This window comes from Macaca fascicularis, chromosome 2, assembly GCF_037993035.2.
Source record: "Macaca fascicularis isolate 582-1 chromosome 2, T2T-MFA8v1.1".
NCBI lineage: Eukaryota > Metazoa > Chordata > Mammalia > Primates > Cercopithecidae > Macaca > Macaca fascicularis.
Genome location: NC_088376.1, coordinates 63,909,568 through 63,928,817, shown reverse-complemented (window position 1 = coordinate 63,928,817; position 19,250 = coordinate 63,909,568). Strand labels below are relative to the sequence as shown.

General features: G+C 37.5%; 1 protein-coding gene across 4 annotated transcripts in view; it reads right to left on the bottom strand.

Annotated features, from left to right (window-relative positions):
- Positions 1-19,250, bottom strand: part of PPM1L (protein phosphatase, Mg2+/Mn2+ dependent 1L) — a 301,260-nt gene that overhangs the window by 91,501 nt on the left and 190,509 nt on the right. The window lies entirely within an intron of this gene.

Genomic DNA, 19,250 nt, shown 5'->3' with positions numbered 1-19,250 from the left:
AGTCCTCTGCTAGGATCGATAATGAAATAATGGGATAAACAGAAAATGAGGAGATTTAAGACAAAGCCCCTTAACCTTGGTGGGGGGGGCAGGGGGAAAAAAAAAACCTCTTCACCACTTAAATGCCTTAAGCTGACATATATATAATTCTTACTTTGACAAGTTTGTTGTTGTTGTTGCTGTTTGTTTTTTGCTTTTACACTATCTGTACAACACATTCCCAGATAGTTACATTCCAATTAGTAACAACTAATTACATGCAGTGATTTTCAATCAGGTAAGCATGTTCCACTTGGGGGTAGAGGGTAGGAAGGAAGATATGCATATTTTGAAAAGATTTTCCCAAAGATTCTGATATGTTCTTCTGGTAGGTTGCAGTGGTAGCATACTATTTTCTCTCCAAGTTAAGAATCCCAGTGCTAGTTAAGCAGAATTTTATGAGCATAATTAAGTGACAGAGAGGCATGCATAAATCAGGGGAATTCTGAAATTTATAAAACTTCTCTCTTGGGAATGTCAAAAGTTTAGCATCTCCTTGCAGTACAGTCCTGCTTTACTCACATAGTGTCTAAGGTTAATAAATCAGTCAGTGAAGTCCTCCATATATTGTTCAAAATTATATTCACAACCAGTATAAAACTTCACACACACAATAACAACAACAATAAAAACTGCTGAAAAAAAAACAATGAAAAGATGGTCTCTGGGGCAATCTTTTCTTAGAGTAAGGCAGACTTGTCTACACAGAAAATAAAAACCCCGTAGTGTTCTGTTGCACAGTGGGTGACTATGGTTCTCAGTAAGGTGTTTTATGTTACAAAATAGCTAGAATAACTGTTTTTGAATGTTCCCAACATAAGTAAATTATAAATGAATGAGGTAAGGGACATGTTTACTACCTTGATTTGAACAATATACAAGACATACATGTATTGAGACATCAAACTGTACCTCATAAATATGTAAAGTTACAATGTATCAATTTTTAAAATTCTGTACAGCTATTAATTATGCAATAAAATAAGTATACATTAAACATACATACTGATATATATATGATACATGCTAATCAACAGAGGTTCCATTTTTTTCATTTATAGAGTAATATCCTCTATAGCCTTTGGAAAAAATGAGATAGGACTATATGTGCTGACCAGGAAGAATACCATGATATATTGTTGAGGTTAAAAATCAAAGTCACGGCCGGGCGCGGTGGCTCAAGCCTGTAATCCCAGCACTTTGGGAAGCCGAGACGGGCGGATCACGAGGTCAGGAGATCAAGACCATCCGGGCTAACACGGTGAAACCCCGTCTCTACTAAAAAAATACAAAAAATTAGCCGGGCATGGTGGCGGGCGCCTGTAGTCCCAGCTACTCGGGAGGCTGAGGCAGGAGAATGGCGTAAACCCGGGAGGCGGAGCTTGCAGTGAGCTGAGATCCGGCCACTGTACTCCAGCCTGGGTGACAGAGCGAGACTCCGTCTCAAAAAAAAAAAAAAAAATCAAAGTCACAGAATATCAGGTATAGTATATCCTACAACATATATATATATGAGTACAATTAAGTGACACACATATTTAGTATTATCATATAGGCATAGGAGAAGATATGGAAGAACATACTCCAATTGTGGAAGACACTTTATTTTTTTATTTTTATTTTTTTGAGACAGAGTTTCACTCTTGCTGCCCAGGTTGTAGTGCAATGGAGTGATCTTGGCTCACTGCAACCTCTGCCTACTGGGTTCAGGTGATTCTCCTGCCTCAGTCTCCTGAGTAGCTAGGATTACAAGAGCCTGCCACCATGCCCGGCTAATTTTGTGTGTGTGTGTTATTAGTAGAGCGGGGTTTTACCATGTTGGCCAGGCTGGTCTTGAACTCCTGATCTCAGGTAATCCATTTGCCTCAGCCTCCCAAAGTGCTGGGATTGCACGCTCAGACAATACTTTCTACATTCCACGTTTTCGTATTGCTTCCAGGTTCTTACTATTGTAATTTTTTAAAATTGTCTTTAAAATGTATTTGGTTTGTAAAAATTTTATTTCAGTAGTTTTTGGGGAACAGGTGATTTTGGTTACATGAATAAGTTCTTTAGTGGTGATTTCTGAGATTTTGGTGCACCCGTCACTGGAGCAGTGTACACTGTACCCAATATTTAGTCTTCTATCCCTCATCCCCTTCCCACCCTCCCCCTTAAGTCCCCAAAGTCCATTATATCATTCTTATGCCTTTGCATCCTCATAGCTTAGCTCCCACTTAAAAGTGAGAATTTATAGTTTTCCATTTCTCAGTTACTTCTCACAGAACAACGGTCTCCAACTCCATCTAAATTGCTGGAAATGCCATTATTTCATTCTGTTTTATGGCTGGGTAGCATACCATGGTGTAAATACACCACATTTTCTTTACCGCTTGTTGGTTGGTGGGCATTTAGGTTGGTTCCACAATTTTGCAATTGTGAATTGTGCTGCTATAAACATGCACGTACATGTGTCTTTTTCATATAATAACTTCTTTTCCTTTGGGTAGATACCCTAAAATATACTTCTTTATAACCTTCCCTTTAAATGTTAACACAATTCAGGATGGATGAAAAGAAACTTGCCAGAACAATGACAACTGACTTCCCAGGAAAAGTCCACTGAGAAGTGGTGGTGAAAAGTTGTATTTTAGCCCCTAGAGTAGCCAAAGATAACACAACACGTTTTATTTCGAGATTTATATTTATATTTCCTAATTCTGTTGCTGACAAAATTACAACTTTAACATCACCAAACATTGTTCAATTTCTCTGCCAGCCAGCTAGTGCAGAACAAAAGAAATTATTCCATAAAATGTAAATGGACTCAGCACATTTGTGCAACATATTTAATTGTAGAATTTAATAACATTTTTTCCCTGACACTGGAAAATGAAGAGACACACTGCACAATAACTGTTTTTATTATTATTATTATTATTATTATTATACTTTAAGTTCTAGGGTACATGTGCATAACGTGCAGGTTTGTTACATATGTATACTTGTGCCATGTTGGTGTGCTGCACCCATCAATAACTGTTTTTAAACTCACACTACCTTGTTACTCAGTGTAATATCTGTCATTAATTTTCCTCCTTGAAATACCTATGAGGTACAGGAAATAGTTCCATAATTCACATTTTACAAATATTGATGTACTCTGTATTATTGAAAGCACATCACGGGATTACTGGCTAGCCATATGCAGAAGATTGAAACTGGACCCCTTCTTTACACAATATACAAAAATTAACTCAAGATGGATTAAAGACTTTAATGTAAAACTCCAAACTATAAAAACCCTGGAAGATAACCTAGGCAACACCATTCAGGACATAGGCACGGGCAAAGATTTCATGATGAAGACACCAAAAGCAACTGCAAAAAAACCAAAAATTGACAAATAGGATCTAATTAATCTAAAGAGCTTCTGCACAGCAAAAGAAACTATCATCAGAGTAAACAGACAACCTACAGAATGGGAGAAAATTTTTGAAAATTCTGCACCTGACAAAGGCCTAATATTCAGCATCTATAAGGAATTTAAACAAATTTACAAGAAAAACACAACCCCATAAAAAAGTGGACAAATGACATGAATAGATACCTTTCAAAAGAATACATACATGTGGCCAACAATCATGACAAAAAGCTCAACATCACTGATCTTTAGAGAAATGCAAATTAAAACACAATGAGAGGCTGGGCATGGTGGCTCACGCCTGTAATCCCAGCACTTTGGGAGGCCGAGGTGGGCGGATCACGAGGTCAGGAGATCAAGACCATTCTGGCTAACACGGTGAAACCCCATCTCCACCAAAAATACAAAAAATTACACGGGCATGGTGGCGGGCGCCTGTAGTCCCAGCTACTCGGGAGGCTGAGACAGGAGAATGGTGTGAACTGGGAAGCGGAGCGTGCAGTGAGCCGAGATCATGCCACTGCACTCCAGCCTGGGCTACAGAGCAAGACTCCGTCTCAAAAAAACAAAAAACAAAACAAAACAAAAAAAACACAATGAGATACCATCTAACACCAGTCAAAAAGGCTATAATTAAGAAGTCAAATAATAACAGATGATAGCAAGGTTGAGGAGGAAAAGGAACATTTTACACTGCTGGTGGGAGTGTAAATTAGTTCAGTCATTGTGGAAGACAGTATGGTAATTCCTCAAAGACAGAAAGACAGAAATACCATTCAACTCAGCAATCCCATTACTGGGTATATACCCAAAGGAATAGAAATCATTCTATTATAAAGACACACGCTCACATATGCTCATTGCAGCACTATTCACAATAGCAAAGACATGGAATCAACGTAAATGCCCATCAATGATAAACTAGATTAAGAAAATGTAGTACATATACACCATGGAATACTATGCAGCCATAAAAAAGAATAAGATCATGTCCTTTGCAGGCATATGGATGCAGCTGGAGGCTATTATCCTTAGCAAAGTAACACAGGAACAGAAAACCAAATACTGAGGTCTCTTACTGGTTTTAGCCAATCCTTCATTTTTCAAAGTTTGGCTCAAAAGCCATGTATATACTGTTAGTATTGCCTAACCTAACTTGAACATCTAAGAGCATCCAACAGCTTTCCAATTATTTTGTATTTGTACAGGTATAGGTACTTTAGCTCCTCCATGTGGCAGAAATAAGGACTGTATCTTACACATTATTATGTTGCCCCATATCTGGTTCAATGCTTTGTACCACAGAAGCGCAATACTTTGACACTATGCAAAAAACAAGTACTTTCAGATAGCTTGGGAGAAGATGTTTTGACAGTTCCTAATTCTTTGCTTGCATACAGATCTTCCTTTCACAATTTCAGATAGAGAATAAAAGTCTGGTTTTCTACTGGCAAATGGAACTATTCTTGGTCTTTAATTTTCTTTCATGCCATTATTTTAGAAAAGTAAACAGCTCAAACCCAATCATCATTCACATGACAAAATGGCAAATTATGTGTTTCACACTTAAAGCTGTGTGAAGCTTTATTTAATGTTTTCCTCTCCATAATCATTTGATCTTCTCCATTCTTGCCTTTATTTCTGCATTTAACAATGGGCTTGATTGATTCTTCTAGGGACCCTTTGAGGAATCATGTATAACGTACATCAGAGCAGTACACCTGAGTTAAAGTTGCCTTGCAGGATGTTAATTACCCCTGGACTTTCAGCTTTATGCTTAGCCAGATGTATCCTAAATGGCTGAAGAGAAACCTTAGGGAAGAAAGTGCAAAAGAGTTCACAGGTTCCCTCCAGTTAGACATGAAAAGACGGTGGCTTCGGCAACAGCCAGAGTAAAAAGATGAACTAAAAACTTACAAGGCAGGGCATAAAAGGTGCTGAATGTACCTTCTTATAGAATTGACATATATTTATATTACCCATTCCAGCGTTAGTCTGGAAGACATTAAAGGGTTACAGTAAACTCTATAAAAAGAACTCAGTGGGTAAGAAGGATAAATGAAAAGAAGCAAAATGATTAAGAACCTAAATTCTGGAAATGTAGCTAGAATGCTGATGCTGGTCATTAGGCTAAAAAACTATTTACTATTATATGGTATATTGTTTAAGAACCAATACATATTAAATAATTTGGGTGGGGTGGTGTAAAAGTGTATTTCAAGAGCTGCTAAATGTTTCACAATTTATCTTAAAAAGAAAACTTGTTAGCCGGCCAATTCTAATTTATTGACTGTCTGCTGAGTAATACATATTAGGCTTGAACTGTTGGGAAAACAAGCCTTTACCATAAAGGAACCTGCAATCTTAATATGCAAACAAAACACATGAAATACTAGAAAAACACATTTTACAAAGTAATGCAAAAATAGGCATGAATCCTGAGATAAATTAATATATTTATTTAATGCATGAGTTATGTTAAGTGCTAAACAGCCTTTAGGGAGAGAAATTAAGATAGGAGGGGAACACGGAAAAATAATCAGGAAATAATTCTGGTAGAATTTAAAGAGCAATTTAAAAAAAATAACTTAAGAAAGAAGGCCGGGTGCGGTGGCTCACACCTGTAATCACAGCACTTTGGGAGGCCAAGACAGGCAGATCACGAGGTCAAGAGATCGAGACCATCCTGGCCAATATGGTGAAACTCTGTCTCTACTAAAAATACAAAAATTAGCTGGGCGTGGTGGCGCGTGCTGTAGTCCCAGCTACTCGGGAGGCTAAAGCAGGAGAATCGCTTGAACCCAGAAGGCAGAGGTTGCAGTAAGCAGAGATCACATCATTGCACTCCAGCCTGATGACAGAGCGATACTCTGACTCAAAAAGAAAAATAACACCTAGGAAATATTCTTCCAGACATTGGCCTAGGCAATTGATTATGAATTGATTATTAAGAATTGATTATGAAGATCCTAAAGGCAAAAGCAACAAAATAGACAAATGGGACTTAATTAAACTACAGAGTTTCCACACAGCAAAAGAAACTATCAACAGAATAAGCAATTAAAAATTGTGTTATAAAAGAGTACTAAATTATGTAGGAAAATATTCATAATAAAAAGCAGATTAAGGCTGGACACAGTGGCTCACCCCTGTAATCCTAGCATTTTGGGAGGCTGAGACAGGTGGATCATTTGAGCTCAGGAGATCAAGACCAGCCTGGGCAACATGGCAAGACCCTGTCTCTACTAAAAATACAAAAAAACAGCCAGGCGTGGTGGCACGCACCTGTGGTCCTAGCTACTCAGGAGGCTGAGGTGGGTGGATTGCTTGAGCCCTGGGAGGTGGAGGTTGCAGTGAGCTGAGATGGCACCATTGCACTCCAGCCTGAGTGACAGAGTGAGACACTTTCAAAAACAAGGAGATTACAAAGTAGTTTGTATACCTCATCTATGAGGAAAAAAATGGGTGAATTAAATTAATGTATATCATTAGTTATCTCAGAGTAATAAACATTGGGGTGACTTACTTTTTCTCTCTAAAGTTTTCCAAATTTTATAAAATAAAACAATATTTCTATGTGCCAGCACTGTGCTGAATGCTTTAAATGTGTTAGCATATTTAATCCTTACAACAACCCTAACAGATTTTTACAGATGAAGAAACAGACTCAGAGAGGTTAAGAAACTTATCCTCGGTTATACAGTGAGTACTGGAGCAGGAAACACAAATTGCTTTTAAATTAGAAAAAAATATTAATTTTTTACAAAGATGGCGATGCCTTCTGTGGTCACTTCTTTACACGGTAAAGCAGCCCAGGCTGGGATAAAACCCAGAAGAGAACAAAAGAACACATGAGCAAAGCTTCCCAACAGATGGGAAAGAAAAACATGCCTTCAATGCTGCGTAACTGGAAGCTAAAGCTGAGGGCAAAGCTGTTAAAAGCAACGGGAAAACTGAGTAAAGTTACACAACATATTAAATTCACTGTTGCAAATTTAACAGTAAGCCTGAAAACATTCATCACTCCATATTTTAGGAATATCCACCACCATCACCATGACCCTCCCAAAATCTCTGTGAGGGAAAAGTATTAAACTTATCTGCAAGTTTCCAGGGAGCCAAAAGCTTGTCTCAATATGAAGCTTGACTTCATATTAAGTGATGTAATTAAATTCTAATAGAGCTGCCATTAGAAAAAGATGACCAGCAAACTAGACCAATGTTTCAAATCACTTTTAGTATATTTCTCTGGGAAAAAAAAAAAAGTGTCATAGTCAAGTTACTTTACTCACTTTGTTACGTTACTCATTTTGACCTTTAGTGGACTTAAAATAAAAACAGGCTTCTGATATCCTTAACTATGAAAATATGCTTCATCACATAATAATTTTTACTTAATAATTCATATGTCACAGTTGTGTGAGTTTTTTATTTTTTGTTCCTTCAGTTGTTAACAAATATTCTATTTTACTACCAATTCTAAGACTTAGTGAATAGTAAGCAATTTTATGAAGTTTTAGGTAATGATAATCAAAAAGAAAGTGCTTCTATACTCAATAAATTCTTATTTAGAAGATACTTTTTAAACCAAGAAATGGATTTATCATTAACTTTGTAATGAAGTATGTTGTAAATGTTGGTCCTGATATAGAGACGCAATTTCCAACTAACTGAAAAACCATGAGTTGAGATTTTAAGATTTCAAAACCTGAGACAAGCATCTTAAGAAGAAAAGGGATTTTTGCCTCATGGATGGTCTAGAGAGTGCTTTGCCAAGATAAAGAGTTTAAGAATTTTAATACCCCTCAAATTTCACAATTTTATAAATTACCTTTCCCCCTCCATTTTATTTAACACACCTGAACACACACAATTATAATCTGAAAAGAGAGAGAAACCCTCAAGCTCCATTAAACTGAATGAGACAAATAATTGATGGCAGTGTCTTTTAATTTATGTTTACACCACATATATGCCTAAAAAGCACACAGGGCTTCTGCTTCAGTTACATGTGTTGACTGTGAATGGACACAGCCTTCTAAAGCTGGAAAAAAAGGGACAAAAGCAAAAGCAAAAGGACTCATCTTTGCACTCATGTCAACAGTAAATTTAACACTGATAAATTTTAAAACACTGATAAGTCATAAAATAAGATGCTAGATCTGGCTTTAAGGGCATCTGATCAGTGGCCCTTTCCTGTGAGGAGACTTTGGCACTGAGGAAGACATACAGGGAAGTAAGATGAGAATCAATTCTGCAAATACTGAGTAGAAAAAGGGCTGAATAGAACCTACAAAGAACTCAAACAAATTTACAAGAAAAAAACAAACAACCCCATCAAAAAGTGGGCAAAGGATATGAACAGACAGTTCTCAAAAGAAGACATTCATACAGCCAACAGACACATGAAAAAATGCTCATTATCGCTGGCCATCAGAGAAATGCAAATCAAAACCACAATGAGATACCATCTCACACCAGTTAGAATGGCAATCATTAAAAAGTCAGGAAACAACAGGTGCTAGAGAGGCTGTGGAGAAATAGGAACACTTTTACACTGTTGGTGGGATTGTAAACTAGTTCAACCATTATGGAAAACAGTATGGCAATTCCTCAAGGATCTAGAACTAGATGTACCATATGACCCAGCCATCCCATTACTGGGTATATATCCAAAGGATTATAAATCATGCTGCTATAAAGACACATGCACACGTATGTTTACTGCGGCACTATTCACAATAGCAAAGACTTGGAATCAACCCAAATGTCCATCAGTGGCAGACTGGATTAAGAAAATGTGGCACATATACACCATGGAATACTATGCAGCCATAAAAAAGGATGAGTTTGTGTCCTTTGTAGGGACATGGATGCAGCTGGAAACCATCATTCTTAGCAAACTATCACAAGAACAGAAAACCAAACACTGCATGTTCTCACTCATAGGTGGGAACTGAACAATGAGATCACTTGGACTTGGGAAGGAGAACATCACACACCGGGGCCTATCATGGGGAGGGGGGAGGGGGGAGGGGGGAGGGATTGCACTGGGAGTTATACCTGATGTAAATGATGAGTTGATGGGTGCTGACGAGTTGATGGGTGCAGCACACCAACATGGCACAAGTATACATATGTAACAAACCTGCACGTTATGCACATGTACCCTAGAACTTAAAGTATAATTAAAAAAAAAAAAGAAAAAAGAAAAAAGAAAAAGGGCTGAATTTAGGGAAATGGTCACTGAGGGACAATCATAAGGTATTCACAAGATAAAGGAGAGATTATCATGGGAATGCTTCGAAATTCACACTAGAGGAAGAAAGAAGACAGAAGAGAGTAATATTTTAGCGCAAGCAAGGTTTCCCTGCCCTTGAAGAGAAGGGATGTGTGTTTGCTGACCTGGCAGCAGCCAGCACACAGACCACACGTTAATTTACTTAGTTTCACCTTGGAATCCATCTTTCTTATGGTAACATATCATTAACTTTTGACAGCTGCTCTTTGGCTCCAGGCACTTTAAAATAAAGTCAGAGTGAGTGCCCTTGCCCACCAGGAAGAGAACATAAGGCAAGGGAGTTACTCTCTCATGCCTGCCAAGAGTGTCATTTCTTGCCATTTTTAGTCTTCGGCACTTCTAACCTGGAGAGGTTATTCAAATAAGATGACCATCTTGCACTCCTGAATTCATAATTCTGCCTCAAGAAGGCAAATTTGATTCCTTCAAGAGAGATGGCATCAGGAAAAAGTCCCAAGCTTAAACCAGAAGCATAAAAATGAAATCTTACACCTATTACAGAGATTTAAGATTGCTCTGGAGAACGAAAGCTGCAGACGTGCAAATGCTAGTCATGTGGTAAAATGACTACCGCAGAGGGCATAACACTCAGTGTGTGAAAGACTTGAAGTCATCTAACCGATGGAATATGAAGACTAAAGTTCCCATTTAGTTTAAGCATTAAATAACTTTATCAGTCATCTAATTCATATTCAATCTGACACTATATTCATGTGGCAGCACCAAGTATGCCAGCGTGTGAAAATATCACTCAAATCCCACTTTCTGTCTGATGGCTTCCCTAATTGCAGATGGATGCTTTTGTACATAAAAACTAACTTACCTCTCTTTTCTAGATCTTACCCTGTAATTGCAATAAAATATAATTTTGCCAAATTATCAAACATTGTTCACCTATGTGGCCCATTTTCCTTATCTTATTATTTCGATGGAAATCTACCCTCAAACTCTAAAGGATTAAAAAATGTATCTGCTTTACAGTCTAACAAAAAGTTGACCTTACTTCCCTACTGCCACAGTGATGATGAATTCTTTGTCCCTCAATATTACACATGATCCAGGGATAGGTTAAGGGATTCAGGGGGAATAGTTTGTACTAGTTTCATGATCCTTTTGTTTTAAAGCACACATACACATCTATGTTCTCCTGAGGGATAAAACAGCCTAATGTCGGACTTTCTCATCAACCTGTTGAGAAAACAAGCAGCACTCGGTCAAAGCAATCTGGCTAAATTTTGTGATGGGTGAGTTCCTGTCTTTTCTGCAGTTATAGAAAGAAGATGTTTCACATTCTATACACATGAGATCTATAGAAGAAAACTGCAAAGTAATATTTGTTTACAGAGAGAACTATGTTTCCTATTTCAGAGAAAATTATGGTTAATTACTGATAAAATTCCCTTCCCTTTCTGAATCTTGGGCTATAGAGCTTGGAGAAATATTAACTTCCATTAGTGCTATCCAAATGTATTCCAGAAAGTTCCATGTGGAATGCTAACTGAAAATGCCCTTGGAAATTCAGGAAGCCAATGGGACTGTTAGAAGTGAATTATAAAACACTCATGAGTTATTAATCAAAAAGAACTCTGAAGCTATGACAGTAGAGCAGCCGCTTAGGAGGTAGCCAAAACACGGTCAGATAAAAACGTTCTTTGGCTGGCAACCTCTATTTATATAGGAGTAGCGCCACAGAACTCCTACTAGGCCTCGTTTGGCTTCTGCCTTGCAGCTATCTACCAGGCTCTTTAGGGTGGGCCTCCAGAAGGCAGGTGTGGCCAGGGTGGCAGGGAAGCTCCAGACGAATGCCAGTTGGGCTTCTGTCTCCAATCTGACATGACTTTAGGAGGTGCCTTCAAAACCCGTATTAGATTAAGGCTCCCTGTATGTGTAGTTGGGATATGGAGAAGGTCTGGTCTTTCTGTCCAGGGAGCTGATAACGGCCTTATTTAGTGTGATATGAGTAACCCCAAAAGGATCCCCACCCCCAAATCATTTTCCCTTTTTTGACACCTGAAATTCTATCATTATAGCTTCAATCTTTGGTTAACGCCAGCTCTTCACCTACCAAAAGGTAAATATTTTCAGGAGGAGTAGTATACTAAGTAAATATTCAGTCTTAGTATGAGCAAGTTGATCAGATTTTTACCTACAAGGAGGTGGATTGACAAGCAATAAGGCACCCAAGGAGACTCCTGGGAATGGAGTGTAAAGTATGAAAGTGAAGATAAAGAAAGACAAATGTTCTCTACTTTGAAATTTAATTTTGTGTGGAGGAAAACACAAAGATCTGTGCTCCTTGAAGGTCTAAATTACTTTTCTCTGTCTCTGGCTCCCGCTTCGAGACCTGCCATCAAAGCTTGTTTGAGGCTAACCTAATGAAGCAAACTTAATTTGTTGTATCTCACATATGGATAAATAAAGAACAAATTCAGTAGCATCTACTACATACATATAATTTTAAAACTTCTGTACAAATAGGAATCATCCCTTTGGTTGCAAAAGTAGTCTCTCAGAATTAACGCGATTGCTTTCCCACTTGTCACCACAATGTCCTACGTTCAGATCTCTGTTACAGCTCTCAACTACTTCAAAGTATCTCTATCTAGTCACCTATTTGCCTTCCCACTAGTTTATGAGCAACCAGAAGGTAGGACAGAAGCTTTTTCACCTATGTGGGTTTCCCTGACACTTAGTCCAACATGGGCATGATGGCAGAAAAGGATGGGGAATGGGTGCTTTAAAACCAGTCTTAATATCCTATGAGTGATAACTCTACATGATCACAAAGAAAGATAAAAGGGATCGTGCCTACAATGTTTCTTCCTATCACTCTGACATTTACCTCTCTTCTGCCACAAAGCATATAAATGTCATACTATTTTATACTTGCCAAGCATCACATCTTATTTTATATCACAGGAACCCACTTGCAAGGACTGCTGGTTTGGACAGAGCCAGAGCCTGTTGTATCTCATAATAAAAATGTGTTTTCAAATATTTTTGTATTATTTTCAACCCGACTAAAACATCTTTGAGAGCAACAGATCCTCTTCCCAGAAATACACACCCAGTATCTAACGTTTCATTTTAGGAATCCAGGTATAAAGCTCATAAACAGGGCCATGGTGAAGTCTTATTAGCTCCATACAGAGGAAGGGCACTAGGACAGGGCTTCAGTTTTTTCTACAAAATTAGGTCACTGGGCTTCATCAGTGTTTCTTCATGGCTGGTATTCCAACCAACTGCTTCTAAGTCACCTAGGGTGGAAAGAGGGGATTGCCTTCTTTAAAAATTTAGATTCATGGGGCCTGCTCCATATTTAGTAAATCAACTTTTTTTTAGGGTAGGACTCTAGAATCTGCTTTTTAAACGTTTGCTGTATTTTAACAGGCTCACTAACAGGTGAAAAACACCAGATTCTACCCCCTCGAGATTCTGATTTTCTAAGGTCTAGGCATGTGTATTTTTACAAAGCTTTGTAACAAATTCTGATGTACATCTAGGGTTGTACAAGACCCTCCACAAGAACAGTCCTTCTGCATCCCCCAAGACAGAGTTTGGAAAGTAAACATGCTGTATTCCTGGGAAAACCTTGACTATATGCAATGACATTCCTACATGGCCTTTCAACCCTCAGTGCCACAGGCTTTTTTTAATCATACAAAATTGCTAGTCTTCTCAGCCTCAGAAAGGTTGAGCCCTTTCCTGAAGCAAACAAACTGACCTTGTGTACTTCTAATGCAAGGGAGCACCTGGAATCCTTTCCCAACAGCTTGTGGGCAATCAGGCAAATATCAGCAAGCTTCGTGAAACAGGCCACAAAACAACCTGTGGCAAAACACTGTGAAAACACAATGATTTCCTCTTGACCATCCCCAGGCATGGTAAGAACACTGAGCTGACCCTCCCTGCCAAGGACTGCTAGTGGGATTTTGAATCCTGGAAAGCTGCAGCAAAATATAACAGAAGGGAAGGGAACTCAGCATCACTGGCAGTGTTGCATAACTTTGCAAACAAGGTTTGAAAGGGTATCTTATTTTAGCAAGAGGAAAATGAGATACCTAATTGTGTGGAAAAGCTATAGTTTCAGCAGTGACTGCAGCTGCTTGTGTAAATAGAAAATGACATTTTAAAATCTGGATGGGCATACAGTTCATGAACCTTACAGAGAAAAATACATCTTTTTCCCAACTCCAACTTCAACTCCATAAGAATATAGCTGGATGGGCAGTTACACAGTCATAAGCTAGAAGTATATCCTTTTAACTAATATTTATTGGATGTCGATTGTGCTGGATACTGTGCTAGGTGCTAGAGATAAATGGTTACTTATATTAACATTATTGCTTCTATAAAGTAATAGATTAGTCCAATGTGATGTGAGTTCAGTGGTGTGATTAGAATTTGGGGTGGTTGGGTGTTGAGCTTGAACGCTTTCTTAATTGATGGCTGCTTTTGGGCCAACTATGAAAATAATATTTTTTACTCTCTACATAAAGGTTGTTTCCTAGTGTCTAAAGAGCTGTCCCTCTTTAGAGTAACAGTTAAATTTACAGGGGGAGTAAGTGGTTCTGCAGGTAAATTCAAAGTTGAACTAAGATTCTATGTTGGACAACCAGCTATCACCAGGCTCGGCGGACTTGTCACCACCACCCATCAATCTTCCCACTATTTTGCTACATAGACGGGTGTGCTCTTTCAGCTGTTCTTGGGTAATGGGCAGAAGTAGACATATCCCTGCTGTCATGGTGCTTATGGTCTAGTGGGGAGATAGAAATGAACAAGATTCTTTGATGAGATAAAACAAAGAACCTAAATAGCCTGGTTGGGGGTGAAGGAGGAATGGGGAGAAGAGGCTTTCCTGAGAGTGATGTAGAGCCAAGATCTAAAAAATGATGAGGAGGTTCACAGACAAAGGCATAAGGAGCAAGAAGAAGCTAACACAGACAGGAAAAACAGTATATTTATTGATACGAATTTTCAAAAATGTGGATAAATTAGAGCCATGGGTGAATAGAAGTTGTAATTTTACAGGAGAAAAGGCTTCAAAATTGCTCTGAAGTACTAGATACCAGCCATTGGGACTGTTGAGGAACATTAAGGAAGGGAGAAATATCACTACATTTGCCCAACTAAAACCAATACTAACTTTCTATTTGTTGTGGGGAAAAATTAGTTTCTGACTTTCTTTTCATTAAAATGGGTTTATGATGAAGAGTCTGAGTTAAGAACAAGGTTAGGCCTAATGACCTCCTGACTTGCCAGTTAACACTTTGTGTATTTGTCACTCTCTTTCTTACTCATGCTGTTGCTTTTCTTTAGTGCTGGCAACTCTCCTTTCACATTTCTCTCAAGTGTAGAATGTTCACCATTTTGATTCTTCACTATAGCATGTAGAATTATAACATATCTGGGTGTCTTAAACTAGTCATTTTTTAAGTCAGAAAAGATATTATTTTATGAAGGGAACTGTGGGCTAAAATAGCATCAATTGATAAGCATCAACTAACTTCAAATTACTCATCTCAAGTTGTAAAATTCTTGCCCCAAAACTCAGTGGAATAAAACTAAAATGAACTTTTAAGAATTGTATGGAAATTGCCCAGTATGACAAGAAAGTGGCACTTTCAAAGGCAAAGGAAAGAAGCCCAACGGTCTCCCCACTCCAAATCCCACCTTGTTATTTTCCTGTGTTATCCTTTTTATCACGTATGTGGATACGTGGTCCTATTCCACATAGAAAGTTCCCCACAAACAGAGGAGTAGGAAAAAAAAAAAAGACTCAAATGTATAGGGTGGCCTAGTATTTCCCACAGGGAGGACTCAGTTCCACAAGATGAAATATGGGGAGTCTGGACAGAGTTTTTACATCTTCAGGGGTTTTTCCACCTATCTGCAAAGGAGGGCTGGAGAAATCAGAAGTAATGTGATTTACCCTTCTAGGTAGGTTGGCGGAGTTCTCTGAAGGCATACATTTAATAGCTACCATGTATGCAGTATTCACTATGTGCCAGGCACTGGGCTTCGTATTATACATTAATTACTTCATTTAATTCTCACCAACCCTGCAAGGTAGTTATGATCATCAATGTTTTGCAGATGTGTCCTTGCAAACCCCCAGTAAGCCTTTGCTCTTTGGTAAAGTCTATGGTTTCATAAATATTTTATGTAGGCAAGTTTTAGGAACTCTGGACTAAGAAAAGTAAGATGGTGAAATTGAGATGAAGCTAGGGATAAAGTTGGATGCAAAATATGTACTTTATTATTCTTTTTACAGTTGACCCTTAAACAACATGGGGTTACATACATACGGTTGACCCTTAACCCCAACACAGTCAAAAACCCACAAATAACTTTTGATTCCCCCAAAATGTAACTACTAATAGCCTATTGTTGAATGACAGTCTTACCAATAACATAAATAGTTGATTAATACATATTTTATACGTTATGTGTTATCTATTGTATTCTTACAACAAAGTAAGCTAGAGAAAAGAAAATGTTATTAAGAAAATCATAAGGAAAATATATTTACTATTTATTAAGTGTAAGTGGATTATTATAAAGGTCTCATCCTCATTATCTTCATGTTGAGTAGGCTGAGGAGGAGGAGAGAAAGGAGGAGTTGGTCCTGCTGTCTTAAGAGTGAGAGGCAAAAGAAAATCTGTGTGTAAGTGGACCTGTGCAGTTCAAATCGAGGTTGTTCAAGAGTCAACTATATTTGTTACAGATGATTAAAAAGTAACTCTGAGTTTCTTGGCACCCAATGCAAAGAAATAAAGGCAACCATCTGCACAAGTCACAGTGTCCTCAAGATAAATTATAGGAAAGATCAAAACAATGCCTATGGCAGACATTAACTAATGAATTATTTACCACTGAACCTAGATTGACCCTGAGAATCCTTCTCAATACAGTATTCTAAGGCAGCTACCAATCGATCAAAGTTAGCACATGAGATGAGACCTCTTTATGACCCTTGGTCTAAATCCAGGGTGGCAAACTGAAGCCCAAACATCCGTCTTTATAAAGTTTTGCTGGAACATAGCTCTGCCCATTTGTTTATATATTGTCTATGGCTGCTTCTGCACTATAGTGGTAGAGCTGAGCAGCTGAGACAGGGACTGGATGGTACGCAAAGCCGAAGATAGTTACCACATGGCTCCTTACAGAAAACACGTGCCAAACACTGTTACAGATGGATGGCCAAACTGAAACAAAATCAGTGGAGATATATATATACACACACACACATATATATAAAAAATTAATTTTTTAGCTTGCATTTATTATGTGCCTTCATGTATGGGGCACTGTGTTAAATTTGAGGCATACAAAAATAAGCTGCACATCATCGTCCTCACCTTGAAATAGCTCTGATTTAAAAATTCTAATGCTCCAGATATTTTTCTTAAGCATTTTATTTCTTTCCACTTGACCATATAACCTAAAAAGTTAGAGAGTCTTAGAAATTGTAGTCTGGTAGCAGTCCTCCGAGAAAATGGATGGGTAAAAATACAGCCAGACATTATAAAGGGAAGCTGCTTTATTTTATGTAAGATTAAAAATAAAAAGGTTATTAAGCATTCTAAAAACAATGAGCAATTGGCAATACCTCATAAAAAACTAACTTAAGCAACTTTAGATTCTCAAAACTGTCATTTGTCAGGAACCACATAATCATGAGAAAATTAACAAGGCCCCAAAGAGACATGTAAAATTTGAATTAGGATTCACAGTAGATTGGCAGGGACGTAATAAATCCATAATTATGGTGATCCACAGCTGCTCCAACCTTAGAAAATAATGAACTGCTTAGTGAAGGCTGGTGTCTCTCAAACAGCAAGAAAAAAACATCTGCTGTGGAAGTGTCCTATCTTTATGTCCTACACCCAAATAGTCCATAGACAAGGGTGATCCACCTGAAGATTTATTGTTGCAACAAGCAAGTTCCAGATGTCATAAATCATTATGGAAAGAGATTAGAAAAATTATAAACTTTGCCATCTACAATATACTCAATTATTAGTTTCCTTCTATTACCCCAGGTAGTACCTGTGATTCTTCTTCAAAACACATTGTGTTGATACAAGTGCCCTAGAATAAAGAAGTCGTTAAATAGTCAACATGACTTACGAGATACACACAGCAAACCAAGCTTTCTTTTCTAACACAAATCTATGTCCACATTCAGGCAATTAAATAGTGAAGATTAATAGAACTTCAGAAGACAGGTGGCTGGCCATTTTTGCATTGCATTTCTACTTATCAATTAAATGAAATGCCAATTTTGTTTGAAATCTTTCCTTCAAGAGCAGTACAAAACAAAATTTTATACATAACACATTTTAATGTAATATTTAATGGTATGCTTCCTAAGAACTAGGTACATTCTCACAATTCTTTCCAGTTCTTCAATTAAAAAGAAAATTAAGTTTGGATTTCTATGTGTGTATCTTGTGTAATCTTTCAAATACAACTTCTGTAAATGATAGCTAAATTCCACAATACCTCATTTAATGAGTGCCACCAGGGAATGAAGAGTTCCACATAAGTGAATGTCCCATTTAACTCAACTTTAATGCCCTAAGTGATGAAAAATTATTTTAATCTCTTTTGATGAAAATGCTTCAAAAATGAAAAAACATACTTCTCAAAGTTTTTCAAAAAGAATGCACAGAAGAAAACCCAGCATTTTCTTGATGATTTAGGGCTATCTTGGGAACACAAAGGGAGGGTTGTGGCATGCATGTCTCCTGTATGTGAGTTTGGTTTCCACAGCACATCACCCTGATCTCTGTGAGAAGCTCTTGATTCTCCTCCATAGGCAGATAGTACTGCTTCTAAGAGGGTGCTTTATGCACAATTATCTAGCCTTAAGACATGCAAAATGTTTAACCTTCTTACTGGAGAAAGGTACATGAGTTTTGTGATTGTTTTTTACCCCTCAGTTCCTTTTTGTTTACTTCCTGCTTCATTACAATGTTCCAGGTAGCTTAAAAAAAAAAAAAAAAAGTCTATCCTTCAGATAGGTAGACTGTAAGCAGTACAGAAATGTGAATATTGAATGAATATCTACTTTTTATGAAAAATCATAAATAATTTCCCTTTAGATTCATATACTCTAAGAAAATCCATCAAAATGGCAAGACTAAAACTGGTAACGTTGTATCTATGATGTTTATATGCACATAAGGAATTCTTATGAAAATCTAAATGAAGTTTGTATGATTTGTCTTAAGAAAAGTTAAATGGCTTTACATTCTTACCTAACTATTCTTTGGACCAAGACTGATACTGTCTTTCACTTCTGGTTCTTTAGCACTTTTTACAACATCAGGCATTAGGCAGATGCTCAATAAATGCTTGGAGAATGAATGAATTAAAAACACAGTGTCATGGAAAAATTTAAAAATTCAGTATCTCAAACTTTATTTTATTTAATTAATTAATTAATTAATTAATTTATTTATTTATTTATTTTTTTTTTTTTTGAGACGGAGTCTC